We start from the raw sequence: 14374 nt of genomic DNA on the forward strand, positions 1-14374 counted from the left end.
ACCTTTTCCCGATCCCAAATCCCATTTTTTTCACCAGAATCTGGAGATGCACGACCGGATCGAGCACCTGATCGAGAAACAAGTGAGCCGGGGCGGGAGCAGCGCCCGCGCACGCTCCAAGTCGGAATACGTCAGCAGGTGCTCGGGAATTCCGGGAATTCCGGCATCAGGGTCGGGAATTCCGGGATTTGGGTCGGGAATGCCAGGATCTCTTCTGGATTTGGGGATTCTCCTTGGATTGGGCAACGAACTTTTTCAATTCGGGGCTGCAGTTTTGGAAGTGCCCTGTGGAGTTTGGAATTTTCTTACGGATTTTGGGATTTTCTTTGGGATTTTGGGATGAACTGTTGGATTTTGGGATTCTCTTCTGGATTTAGGGACCAACTTTGGGAATTTTGGGATGTCTTTCACATTTGGGGGTAATTGAAATCTCCCCTAATTTTTCCACGTCTCCAGCAGATTCCAAATCCCTCCTGCAGGAATTTTTGGGAATCCAATCACCCCAAAACCCTTTTCCCTGTTGTTTTTTTTTTTTTTTTTTTTTATCTCCTGAAAATTCTTTTTTTCCCTTCTTTTTTCCCTTTTTCCCAGCAAACGCCTCCCGGGCCCGAAGCCGCTGCCCCTGATCCGAGTGGTGGAAACCTGAATTTCGGGATCCGGGCCCAGCTAGACCCTTCCCTTCTGGAATGATTGGAATTCCCAGCTGGACTCAGAGCCCTTCCCGAGGGAAGAGGTTTGGGATTGCCTAGGGCACGATTCCAGGTTGGAATCGGGAAATTTTCCCCTTTTTCCCAGCGATTTTCCGGCTCTTGCCATTCCTGTGTGGATTCCAGAGGTATTTCCCAACCGGATTCGAGATTTCACCTTTTTTTTTCCTGGGAGTTTCCAAATCAAAATCTTGGATTCTGCTTTTTTCCTGAAGAAAAATTCCAAAAATCTGGGAGCCACCACCTCCGACCTCCAGCACCACTCTTGGACTTGGAAAATGCTCTCCCAACCCTAAAAATTCCATGTTTTCCCCTCAGAATCCTGTGTTTTTCTGACAGAATTCCGGGGTTTTCCTGCAGAATTCCATGCTTTTCCCCCCCACATGATTATTGTTGGAATTCCCGTGATTTTTGGGATTTTATTCCCTGTATTTATTTCCCTAAATTATCAGAGTCTCCTGGTGAGGTGGGGAATGGGCACAGGCCAGAATTCCTGGGAATTTTGGCCCAGGACTGTCCCAGTCCCACGTTTGACCCTGGAGGCTCCAACCGGGATCCCTCGGGATTCCCTTAGAATTTTTTAATTCCCGCTTTTCGTATTAAAAATAAAAAATTCCATCTGCTTTAAATCCCAGAAGTTTTGGTTGGTTGGAAAATATTTAGAATTTTTGGGGGGAAGTTGGGGTTTTTTGGCTTTTTGGTTTTTCCAGGTCCTGATTCCATGGGAATGGAGAAACTTTGGGATTAGGATTTTCCCAGGACTGGGATTTTCTCAGTTTTCAAAACCAGGGCGGCTCAGGCTGGGAATTTGGGGATTTTTCCAGGATTTTTTTTTTTTTTTTTTTTTTTTTTTTTGGCTTTTGGGGTTTTTCCATGTCCTGATTCCATGGGAATAGGGTAATTTTGGGATTGGGATTAGGATTTTTCTGGTTCCCAAAACGTGGGCAACTCAGAATGGGATTTGAGGGGTCTCGGATTCACCTCTGGATGCCCAAAATTCCTCTCCAAAGGGACCCCCAGGATCCATGGATTTCCTGGGAGCACCTGAGACCCTCGGGAATGACCAAGAGAGGACTCCAAGGACAACTGGGAAAGGCCAAGGGATTACTGGGAATGACCAAGGTAGAAAATGAAAAAGGGAGGGAGAAATGAAAATAAAAACACAGAAAAATACAGGGAAATAGAGAAAAAAAAAAGATAAAAAGGAGTAAAGGAAAAAGAGAAAAAAGGAAAGCAAAAGAGAGAAAAATAAATGGAAAAAAAGAAAAAATGAGAAAGAGTGGAAAAAAGAGGAAAACGAAAAAGGAGAGCAAAAGAGAGAAATGGAGGAAGAAAAAGACACACACACACAAAAAAACCAAAACAGAAAAGAAGAAAAGGGGAAATTTGGGGTTGATTTTAGGGAGGACTTGGGTGATCTTGGGGATTTTTTGTGGAATTTTTCAGGGGATTTTTGGGTCCCCCTGGGCCGCCCAGGGATTTGGGGACATTTAAGGGGATTGAGGGGTGATTTGGGGTGATTTTCAGGGGATTTTCAGTGATTTTTTAACCCATTTTTATACCTACTTTAACTCCCTTTAATCACTATTTTTATTCCTATGTATTTCCCAATTTCCAATTTTTATGCCCATTTTTGTTCTTTATATACCTGTTTTTACTCTTTTTATCAATATTTGAACCCATTTTATCCCTATTTTTAACTCTTTAAAAACTATTTTATTCCCATTTATTACCAATTTCCTCCCGCATTTTAATCTATTTTAGCCATTTTTATACCCATTTTTACCCAATCCCACTGGATTTTGGGACCCAAAATGATTCCAGCAGAAGCTGAAGCACTCCTAAAACGGGGAAGATTCCCCTAAAAAAAATCGCAAATGCTCCCAATTTTTTATTATTGATTTTTTCATTCCAGGCAATTTGTTATCCTTTCCCCATTTCTGGGCAGTTTCCACCAAAAAATTTTGGAATTCCAGGAATTTTAGGGAACAATTTTTAGGGGGAATGGCCAAACTGTGGCCAACGAGCACCAGCCAGGGCCAGGGGCCCCTGGGCACGAACTCCGGCCCTTTTCCCTGGGAAAGAAAACTCGCCAGTCCCGGTTCCTGAAGTCAGTTTTCGATTTTTGCTTGGGTTCATCCAGGCAACCCCTCATCGACATGAAAGCAGCTTGGGTCCACAACACATCCTTCTCCATTCAGATTTTAAAGGGGCAACCCTTTTTTCATGGCTTCTGGCTCTTGGACTCTGTCGCTGGCCCTATTCTGTGTGAAACATGGCTCTCCCTCTTCACTTCCTGATGTCAATTTTGAGGAGGTCCTTGTCTCTTCCAGGACAGGCAGAATTCTTGCTGTCAGCAGTTTTGCTGCTGGATAAATCCTGTGCCATTCAGAACAAAAAGATGTAGAAAGTCACTTGGGGCCACAGGCCTTGTGACCCGACCTCTGCCCTTTTTCCGTGTAAAACCTACCTCACCCTCCCTGTGTGTTGATGTGTGTTCACTGGAGGCGTGCTGCTCTCCAAAGGCAGTGAGAGTTCCTGGTGTTGGCAGCTGGTGTCTGCAAGAAATCATTCACTGTTTGCAATTTTGGAAGCACAATTCCTGTTTGGCCAGGGGAAAGACTGTTAATTATCTTGGCAATTAAAATCTGGCACCGCATTGTTGAAGGGTCTGGCAAAGGGCTGTGTAGGGGAGGGAACACCCCACAGGACCTTTCTTCACCTCATCCCCCACTCCTAGGTGTAGCAGCTCCCCGTGTGAGCAGCTGCTTTCAGTGCAGCTACCTGGGCACACCTGCACAGGGAGCTGCTAATCCAGAGGGGCTAACAGGGGTATCCCAAGTGTCCCTCCAGGAGCTATGGCTGGAACATCCAGCAGGGATCGGGGAGCAGCCGGACCCACCCGGGCACGAGCATCCCTTTGAGAAAATGCCAAGGGAAGAGCCCTCTTGCCAAGGGGCAGCACCTGAGCAGGCCGGGCAGCATGTGGGGTTCCACGGGAGAGCTTTCAACTTTCCCCTTTTATTGTGTCAGTCCCTCCTTAGAACCCCCAGACCTTCCACAGCGCTCCCAGAAAAAAGAGGGGTTATGGAGAGAAAAGGGGTTTAAATTGTGGGAAAAAGCTTCCTTTTCCATTATTTCTTGTGTTCAAATCATGAGGGAATCCACTTCCCCTGCAATTTGTAATGCAGGGTGTATTCAATATATATTCAAGTATTGTTTATAGAAAGATTTTTTTGTTTTTGTTTTTGTTTTTATTTGGTTAGAGGCAGGGCATTAATGGAAAAAATATGAATATACATTTTATTTTGATATCGTTCTAAATATGGAAATATATATTCAATATATACAGATATATATAAAATATAAAATAGAAATAAAAATAGTATTAGGAAGAGATAGACTATAAATAGCACCATACATCAATCTACATTTAAAATGTAAATTTGACTATAAATGCGAAAAATAGAAATAAATTTAAATGGAGTTTAAATAAAGGGTTTTTTAAAAAGATTTTTACTTGGATAGAGTCAAGTTTTTATTTTAATCAATATAAACCTTTTAGAACTCTAAATCTAACTATAGAAATATGTAAGCAATCTATTAAGATATGTATAAAATCTAAAATATAATAAAATATCATAAATGGAATAAATGTAAGGAATTATGAAAATACATTTATATATCAATATACATTATAAATCCGAATGTGAATATAAATGTGAAAAATGTAAAAATAAACTCTGTTGAAATGCAGTTTAAGAGGAAAGGTTTTTTCTTTCGGTTCCTATCGGGTCCGAGGCAGGTTTTTTGTTCCGTTCTTTCCCGCGCAGATCTTTGGGGCATTCGCTGCTGACGGCGCAGTGCTGCCGCCGTGTGGGCAGAGAGCGGCACTGCAGCCCGCCGCCCGCGGCCGCCATCTTGGGAGTGGCTTGGCGCGGACTCGCTTGACCTTCTCAAGAGGGCGCGAAAACGAGGACGTTGAAATTCGAGGACCCGTGGCTGTTTTTTACACTGCCTGAATTGCCCGCACCGCCCGCGTCCCCCGACGGGATTTTCCGCGGCGGCTCCGGTATCGTGCACACGGGCTGTGGGGTCAGCAGCGCCGCGAGCGTGCGGGTTTTTGGCGGGAGCCGACAGGCATCGGCAAAAAACGCCTGTCACCATCAAGGTCCCCACGGGCCGCCATCTTGTCGCGGACTCACTTGACAAGTGCTGCCACCTTGTGGACACAGGGCGGTACTGCAGCCCCGCAGCCGGCGCGACCCCAAAACCACCGGGACGGGGCGGGAGGGGCCAGAGCGGCCCCGAAACCACCGGGACGGGGCGGGAGGGGCCAGAGCGGCCCCAAAAACCACCGGGACGGGGCGGGAGGGGCCAGATCGACCCCAAAAACCACCGGGACGGGGCGGGAGGGGCCAGAGCGGCCCCGAAACCACCGGGACGGAGCGGGAGGGGCCAGAGCGGCCCCGAAAACCACCGGGACGGGGCGGGAGGGGCGAGCGGGGCGGTGTCCGAGTGAGGGCGGCTGCCGCCGTCCGTTCCAGAACGCTTTGTGCCTTTCTGCCCCGCGCCGGCCGCTCCCCGGGACCCGCCCAAAAATAACCGGGACCCCCAAAAAATAACCGGGACCCCCCAAAAAATAACCGGGACCCCCCAAAATAACCGGGACACCCCCAAAAATAACCGGGACCCCCAAAAAATAACCGCGACCCCCCAAAAAATAACCGGGACCCCCCAAAAATAACCGGGACTCCAAAAAGAACCGGGACCCCCCCAAAAATAACCGGGACCTCCCAAAAATAACCGGGACCCCCCAAAAATAACCGGGACCTCCCAAAAATAACCGGGACCCCCCAAAAATAACCGGGACCTCCCAAAAAATAACCGGGACCCCCTCAAAAATAACCGGTACACCCCCAAAAATAACCGCGACCCCCCAAAAAATAACCGGGACCCCCCCAAAAATAACCGCGACCCCCCAAAAAATAACCGGGACCCCCCAAAAAATAACCGGGACCCCCCAAAAATAACCGGGACCCCCCAAAAAATAACCGGGATCCCCCAAAAATAACCGGGACCCCCCGGTCCCGCAGGGAGAAGGCGCTGGCGCTGACCGGGAACCGGGGAGTGGAACCGGCCATGGACGGATGAGGGGGGACCCCAAAAACACCCCCGGGACCCCCCAAAAAACCCAGCGGGATCCCCCAAAAACACCCCCGGGACCACAAAAAAACCCCACCCGGGACCCCGAAATCCCCCTGGGACCCCCAAAATCCCCCATGGGACCCCAAAATTATCCCCAGGACACCTAAAATTCCACCTAGCATGCCCAAAACCCCCCTGAGACCCCCACAATTCCCTTCACAACCACAAAATCCCCCCTGAGACCCCAAAAATTCTACTCGGGACCCCCAAAATTCCTCCTGGGACCCCCAAAACCCCCTGAGAGCCCCAAAATTCCCTTCAGGACCCCAAACCCTCCCCAGGACCCACAAAAATCTACTCAGGACCCCCGAAATTCCTCCCAAAACCAACTGAGACCCCCAAAATTCTCCTCAGGACTCCAAAACCCCACCTGGGACTCCCAAAATTCCCATCAGGGACCACAAAACACCCCCTGGGACCCCCAAAATTCCCTTCAGGGTCCCCGAAATTCCTTCTGAGACCCCCCAAAAACTCTATGAGACCCCCAAAATTCCCTTCAGGACCCCAACCCCCCCCCAGGAGCCACAAAATTCTACTCGGGACCCCCAAAATTCCTCCCAAAAACCACCTGAGACCCTCAAAATTCTCCCCAGGACTCCAAAATCCCCCCTGGGACTCCCAAAATTCCCTTCAGGACCCCAAACTCCCCCCTGGGACTCCCAAAATTCCCTTCAGAACCCCTAAATTTATCCTGGGACCCCCCAAAACCCCTTGGGACCCCCAAAATTTCCTTCAGTACCCCAACCCCCCCCCCCAGGACCCACAAAATTCTACTCGGGACCCCCAAAATTCCTCCCCAAGTCCCCCTGAGACCCCCAAAATTCTCCCGAGGACTCCAAAACCCCGCCTGGGACTCCCAAAATTCCTTCTGGGACCTTCCAAAAACGTCCTGAGACCCCCAAAATTCCCTTCAGGGTCCCCGAAATTCCTCCTGGGACCCCCCAAAACCCCACTGAGACCCTCAAAATTTCCGTCAGCACCCAAAACCCCCCCCCCACAGGACCCACAAAATTCTACTCGGGACCCCCAAAATTCCTCCCCAGAACCCCCTGAGACCACCAAAATTCTCCCCAGGACTCCAAAACCCCCCCTGGGACCCCCAAAATTCCCATCAGGGTCCCCAAAATCCGCCTGGGACCCCCAAAATCCCCCCTGGAACCCCAAAAATTCTACTCGGGACCCCCAAAATTCCTCCCAAAACCAACTGAGACCCCCAAAATTCTCATCAGGACTCCAAAACCCCCCCTGGGACTCCCAAAATTCCCATCAGGGTCCCCGAAATTCCTCCTGGTACCCCCAAAAACTCCACTGAGACCCCCAAAATTCCCTTCAGTACCCCAAAGCCCCCCCCAGGACCCACAAAATTCTACTCGGGACTCCCAAAATTCCTCCCAAAAACCACCTGAGACGCTCAAAATTCTCCCCAGGACTCCAAAATCCCCCCTGGGACTCCCAAAATTCCCTTCAGGACCCCAAACTCCCCCCTGGGACCCCCAAAATTCCCTTCAGGGTCCCCGAAATTCCTTCTGGGACCCCCCAAAAACTCCGTAAGACCCCCAAATTTCCCTTCAGGACACCAAACCCTCCCCAGGACCCTCAAAAGTCTACTCGGGACCCCCAAAATTCCTCCCAAAAAACAGACACGGGTCCTCGAATTTCAACGTCCTCGTTTTCGCGCCCTCTCGAGAAGGTCAAGCGAGTCCGCGCCAAGCCACTCCCAAGATGGCGGCCGCGGGCGGCGGGCTGCAGTGCCGCTCTCTGCCCACACGGCGGCAGCACTGCGCCGTCAGCAGCGAATGCCCCAAAGATCCGCGCGGGAAAGAACGGAACAAAAAACCTGCCTCTGACCCGATAGGAACCGAAAGAAAAAACCTTTCCTCTTAAACTGCATTTCAACAGAGTTTATTTTTACATTTTTCACATTTATATTCACATTCGGATTTATAATGTATATTGATATATAATTGTATTTTCATAATTCCTTACATTTATTCCATTTATTATATTTTATTATATTTTAGATTTTATACATATCTTAATAGATTGCTTACATATTTCTATAGTTAGATTTAGAGTTCTAAAAGGTTTATATTGATTAAAATAAAAACTTGACTCTATCCAAGTAAAAATCTTTTTAAAAAACCCTTTATTTAAACTCCATTTAAATTTATTTCTATTTTTCGTATTTATAGTCAAATTTACATTTTAAATGTAGATTGATGTATGGTGTTATTTATAGTCTATCTCTTCCTAATACTATTTTTATTTCTATTTTATATTTTTATATATATCTGTATACATTGAATATATATTTCCACATTTAGAACGATATCAAAATAAAATGTATATTCAAATTTTTTCCATTAAAGCCCTGCCTCTAACCAAATAAAAACAACAAAAAAAAGCCCTTTCTATAAATTATACTCGAATATTTATATCTTTTTTCATCATTATAGTCACATTTGCATTTCTGCTTTATATTGATGTCTTTATAAATGTATATATAATTTTTTATTTAAATTCTATTTCGTACATACTGCTAATACTTATATTTACTCACATTTGAATTTTTATATAGATCTTAACGTATTTAGGATATATTTCTATACAAAGATTTCTAATTCTATTTTATTTTTATTCATAATTTTTATAATAAAACCCCTACCTACTACCAAATAGAAAATAAAATCCCCTTTATTTTAAACTATATTTAAATATTTCTTTATTTCTATTATTTTTTTTACAAGTACTTATATATTCTATCACAACATATCAAAGTACTATATTTCGATATATAATATTTATGACGTGTAATGTGTTGTAATAAGACATATACAGTAAAATATGCATTATGTACTATATTTATTCCTATTATTTTGTAATTTTTATATTTATATATCCACATGTATTAATGATACATCTCTATATGGATATTTAATTATATAATTATATAATTATATCTATATGGATATTTTATTATATAAGTCCTGTCCCAGCGGGAGGCTTCCGGTGTGGTCTCGCTGTCAGGCTGTGCTGTGCTGCTGTTGTTAGGGGTGAAAAGGGAAAAGGCTGCTTAGGGTGAGGTTAGGGCTGGGTGAGGGGTGCTGCACCTGTACCCTAACTTGCCTCCTAAGCTGTACGCTGTAGCCCTGATCCCCACTGGACTGTCCAGCCCTCAGACCCTCTCCCTTCACCCCTGACCCCTCCCTCTGCCCCCCAGCCTCAGGCTCTGGCTGTCACCCTCGAGCCCCCCCCTGCCCCTCAAGCCCCCTCTCAGCTGCCCCTCAGCTCCTGTGTGCCACCCTTAATCCCTCTCCTCTGCCCCTCAGCCCCTGTGTGCCACCCGTAATCCCTCTCCTCTGCCCCTCAGCCCCTGTGTGCCACCTGTAATCCCTCTCCTCTGCCCCTCAGCCCCCAGCTTCTCTGTGTCACCCTCCAGCTGCCCCTGCCCCCCTCAGCATCTCTCTGTCACCCACTGTCCCCTCCCCTGTTCCTCCCTCAGCTCCCAGCCTCTGTCACCCTCAAGCCCCACAGTGCCCCTCAAGCTGCCCCTCAGCCTCTATGCCATGAAAAGACCCTAAAAACCCATAAAAATGCCCTAAAAAAACCCTCAACTTCAAAATGTCTTAAAACCCCCACAAAAACATTTAAAATAGCCTCAGAATGCCCTTAAAATACAATATAATTACCCTGCTTTAAAAAGCCCCTAAAACACCCCTAAAAATCCCCATAGAACCTTTAAAAATCCCCAAATATTCCTAAAAATAGCCCCAAAATCCTTAAAATACACTAAGACCCCAAAAAACCATAAAACTTCCCTCAAAACACCTAAAAATACCCTAGTCCTAAGACTCCTCTACATACCTCCAATAATCCTAAAAAAACCCTAAAAATTTTTAAATACTCCTAAAAAAGCCCCAGGAACACCCAAAAAACACCCCCTAAAAAGTCTATTAGTACTAAGAAAGCCCTTAAAGTACCTTAAAAAAAATCTTTTAAAAACCCTGAAAAAACCCTAAAAGTAGCCTAAACGTTCCCAGAAAGTTCCTAAAAAGCTCCTGTGAGAAAACCCCTCAAATATCCTTTAAAAACACAAAAAAAAAACCTAAAGAAGCGCTTACTCCCCAACCCCTACGAGTTGCTCTCTAACCAGCAAACGCCATCCCGACCTTTTAATTAAAGTCACTGTCTGCAGCTTCTGGGAGGGGTCTGGGGCTGTCCCAGCATTGGGGGCAGTGCCCGCAGCTGCTGCTGGGGAAAGCTGCTGTTCCAGGGGTGCTGTTTGGGGTGGGCTTAGGGCTGGCTCACCTGTCACCCTCAGGCACCCCCACTTTGTCCTCAAGGCACCCTCAGCCTCTCAGCCTCCTTGTGTCACCCTCTGGGTCCCCACCTCAGCCTCTCAGTGTTCCTGTGCCCCCTTTTTACTCCTAAATACTCCTTCTGCCCCTCAGCCTCCTTGTGTCCCCCTCCAGCTCCCCACCGCAGCCTCTCAGGGTCCCTGTGCCCCCTTTTTACCCCTCCAGACCCTGCTGCCTCTCAGCTGCCCCCACCCTCTGTGCCACCCTCCAGCCCCCTGCCCTCAGCCCCAGGTCTCTTTGTGACACCGTCTGGGAGTCCCGGGCACCCCTCTGGCTGCCCTGGCAGGTCTGGGACCCTGGCAGGGCTCAGGAACCCCCTGGACAGAGCCCCAGAGACACTGGCTGTGATCTCTGGCCATGGAAAAGAGTTTTCAATCTTACAGCATGAATTACCAGCTCTGAGTGTTTGATATAAGAAATAATTAGTGTGGCACGGGTGCAAAAGTAGAATTTTAGGAATCTAGATTAGGGGTTGAAAGGAGGCAAGATGGAGGAAATTGGGTGTGCCTTGTCCTTTTTCTCCTTCTTCATGCCCTCCATGTCTCACTGTGGTGTTGGCATTTTTCTGTTGGTTCAGGCTGGGGACACACTGTCCAACGTAGGTGACAGATATTGGCACATTATTGTAAATCCAGCCCAGGGAGTTTCTGGTATTTAATGTTTGTAACATCCCACTGAGGGCAGAGCCCCACACGCTGCCCTGCAGGACAGAGCTGGGCAGGGCAGCAGAACATGTGAGAGATAAACAGAATAAACAAATTTGAAAACCAGCAGAGACTAATTATGACCCCTTCTTTGGCAGCGGGGCTCAGAGACTTTCTACGATCTCGGAATCATCAATGCCACAGATTCCCACAGAACCCTGCAGCCCACAGACGTCGTCCCTGCCTGTTTTATTTCGGTGCTGTCCTCCATCCAGGGCTGCACTATCCCCACGAGTTCAGGCTCCCATGTGGGGCTGCAGGGAGCCAGAGGTGGGCAGAGGGGGCAGTGAGGGATGGGGCAGGGGCGGGATGGAGAGGAGTGACGGGTGGAGAGAGGGCGGGAGAGGGGCAAGGTGGGCTGGAAGAACAGACAGGGGTGAGAGGGGGAGACAGGGACAGAGAGGAACAGGGCTGAGGAGAAGATGTAAATTTGGAGGGGGCACCACAGATCTCCAAAACCAAAGCTGCAGCAAAATACAATTCAGGTTGCTGGGGAAATGCCAAGCACAGACATCAGGAACCTGGACTGCTGAGTTTTCTTTCGCAGGGAAAACGGCCAAAGGATGTGCCCAGGGGCCCCTGGCCCTGACTGCAAAAAATCCTTATATCGAAGGATGGAGCCCAGACCGAAGTTGTCCCCACCTCAAACTTGTGCTGCCCTGATAGACCCAAGGGAGCCCTACAAATTGACATCAGGAACCTGGACTGCTGAGTTTTCTTTCCCAGGGAAAATTGAAAAAGGATGTGCCCAGGGGCCCCTGGCCCTGGTCTGGGACCTCTCTGCAAAGAATCCATATATCGAAGGATGGACCCCACACCAAAGTTGTCCCCACCTCAAACTTGTACTGCCCTGATAGACCCAAGGGAGCCCTACAAACTGACATCAGGAACCTGGACTGCTGAGTTTTCTTTCCCAGGGAAAATGGAAAAAGGATGTGCCCAGGGGCCCCTGGCCCTGACTGCAAAGAATCCTTATATCGAAGGATGCACCCCACACCGAAGTTGTCCCTGTGGAGTTGCGTTATGTATATGTTTTATTATCCCTGTATTATGTATTGGTTTATTCCTTTGTACCCCCGTGTGCAACTTGGTTTATCCCCAGTTTTCCCGCCTTGTCCGCCCTTCCCGCCTTCCCAGTATCTATCCATCACCCTGAAAGAGGCATTTTACCCCCCCCGGGTGCCTTGTCTATCACTCGGTGCCCCTTCCCATCCATCCAGAAGCTTCTACTCAGGGCACCGGGTGATTGGGCGAGGACCTGGGGCTCCCCCCATATCCTTCCCCCATTGGACCCCACCATATCCCCCCATCCCGGAGCCACCCCCTATCCCTATCCCCATTGGTCGTTAGATACCCCTCCCTTACAGTTTATAAGCCAGTGCAAGCACCTTGTGCTTGTTCCTGTTGGCTGGTATCGTTCTAGGATATTTGGCCCCGTTGGGCTACAATAAACTCGGACTTAGCCCCCAGCAGGATCCGCTCTTCATTTACCACCGCGAGGCTTGCTAGCGCTGCCCGGAACCCACAAAGGCACTCTCCAAACCCCAGCTGGGAGCGGCGGAGGGTGCCTCCATCGCCCGCCCTCGCCCCAGGATGAGAGCTAGCCGGGGCTGAGACAAAGGGAACCGGGGCGGGAGCGCGGCATGTCCCCACCTCAAACTTGTGCTACCCTGATAGACCCAAGGGAGCCCTACAAACTGACATCAGGAACCTGGACTGCTGAGTTTCCTTTCCCGGGGGAAATGGAAAAAGGATGTGCCCAGGGGCCCCTGGCCCTGACTGCAAAAAATCCTTATATCGAAGGATGGAGCCCAGACCGAAGTTGTCCCCACCTTAAACTTGTGCTGCCCTGATAGACCCAAGGGAGCCCTACAAACTGACATCAGGAACCTGGACTGCTGAGTTTTCTTTCCCAGGGAAAATGGAAAAAGGATGTGCCCAAGGGGCCCCTGGCACTGACTGCAAAAAATCCTTATATCGAAGGATGGACCCCACACTGAAGTTGTCCCCACCTCAAACTTGTGCTGCCCTGAGAGACCCAAGGGAGCCCTACAAACTGACATCAGGAACCTGGACTGCTGAGTTTTCTTTCCCAGGATAAATGGAAAAAGGATGTGCCCAGGGGCCCGAGGCCCTGACTGCAAAGAATCCTTATATCGAAGGATGGACCCGAGACCGAAGTTGTCCCCACCTCAAACTTGTGCTGCCCTGATAGACCCAAGCGAGCCCTACAAACTGACATCAGGAACCTGGACTGCTGAGTTTTCTTTCTCAGGGAAAAAGGAAAAAGGTTGTACCCGGGGTCCCCAGGCCCTGACTGCAAAAAATCCTTATATCGAAGGATGCACCCCACACCGAAGTTGTCCCCACCTCAAACTTGTGCTGCCCTGATAGACCCAAGGGAGCCCTACAAACTGACATCAGGAACCTGGACTGCTGAGTTTTCTTTCCCAGGGAAAATGGAAAAAGGATGTGCCCAGGGGCCCCTGGCCCTGACTGCAAAAAATCCTATATAGAAGGATGGACCCCACACCAAAGTTGTCCCCACCTCAAACTTGTGCTACCCTGATAGACCCAAGGGAGCCCTACAAACTGACATCAGGAACCTGGACTGCTGAGTTTCCTTTCCCGGGGGAAATGGAAAAAGGATGTGCCCAGGGGCCCCTGGCCCTGACTGCAAAAAATCCTTATATCGAAGGATGGAGCCCAGACCGAAGTTGTCCCCACCTCAAACTTGTGCTGCCCTGATACACCCAAGGGAGCCCTACAAACTGACATCAGGAACCTGGACTGCTGAGTTTTCTTTCTCAGGGAAAATGGAAAAAGGATGTGCCCAGGGGCCTCTGGCACTGGGCTGGGCCCTGACTGCAAAAAATCCTTATATCGAAGGATGGAACCCACACCAAAGTTGTCCCCACCTCTAACTTGTGCTGCCCTGATAGACCCAAGGGAGCCCTACAAACTGACATCAGGAACCTGGACTGCTGAGTTTTCTTTCTCAGGGAAAATGGAAAAAGGATGTGCCCAGGGGCCCCTGGCACTGACTGCAAAAAATCCTTATATCGAAGGATGCACCCCACACCAAAGTTGTCCCCACCTCAAACTTGTGCTGCCCTGATAGACCCAAGGGAGCCCTACAAACTGACATCAGGAACCTGGACTGCTGAGTTTTCTTTCCCGGGGTAAATGGAAAAAGGATGTGCCCAGGGGCCCCTGGACCTGACTGCAAAAAATCCTTATATCGAAGGATGGAGCCCAGACCGAAGTTGTCCCCACCTCAAACTTGTGCTGCCCTGATAGACCCAAGGGAGCCCTACAAACTGACATCAGGAACCTGGACTGCTGAGTTTTCTTTCCCAGGGAAAATGGCCAAAGGTTGTGCCCGGGGTCCCCTGGC

Source organism: Lonchura striata, chromosome 33, assembly GCF_046129695.1.
Source record: "Lonchura striata isolate bLonStr1 chromosome 33, bLonStr1.mat, whole genome shotgun sequence".
Taxonomy (NCBI): domain Eukaryota; kingdom Metazoa; phylum Chordata; class Aves; order Passeriformes; family Estrildidae; genus Lonchura; species Lonchura striata.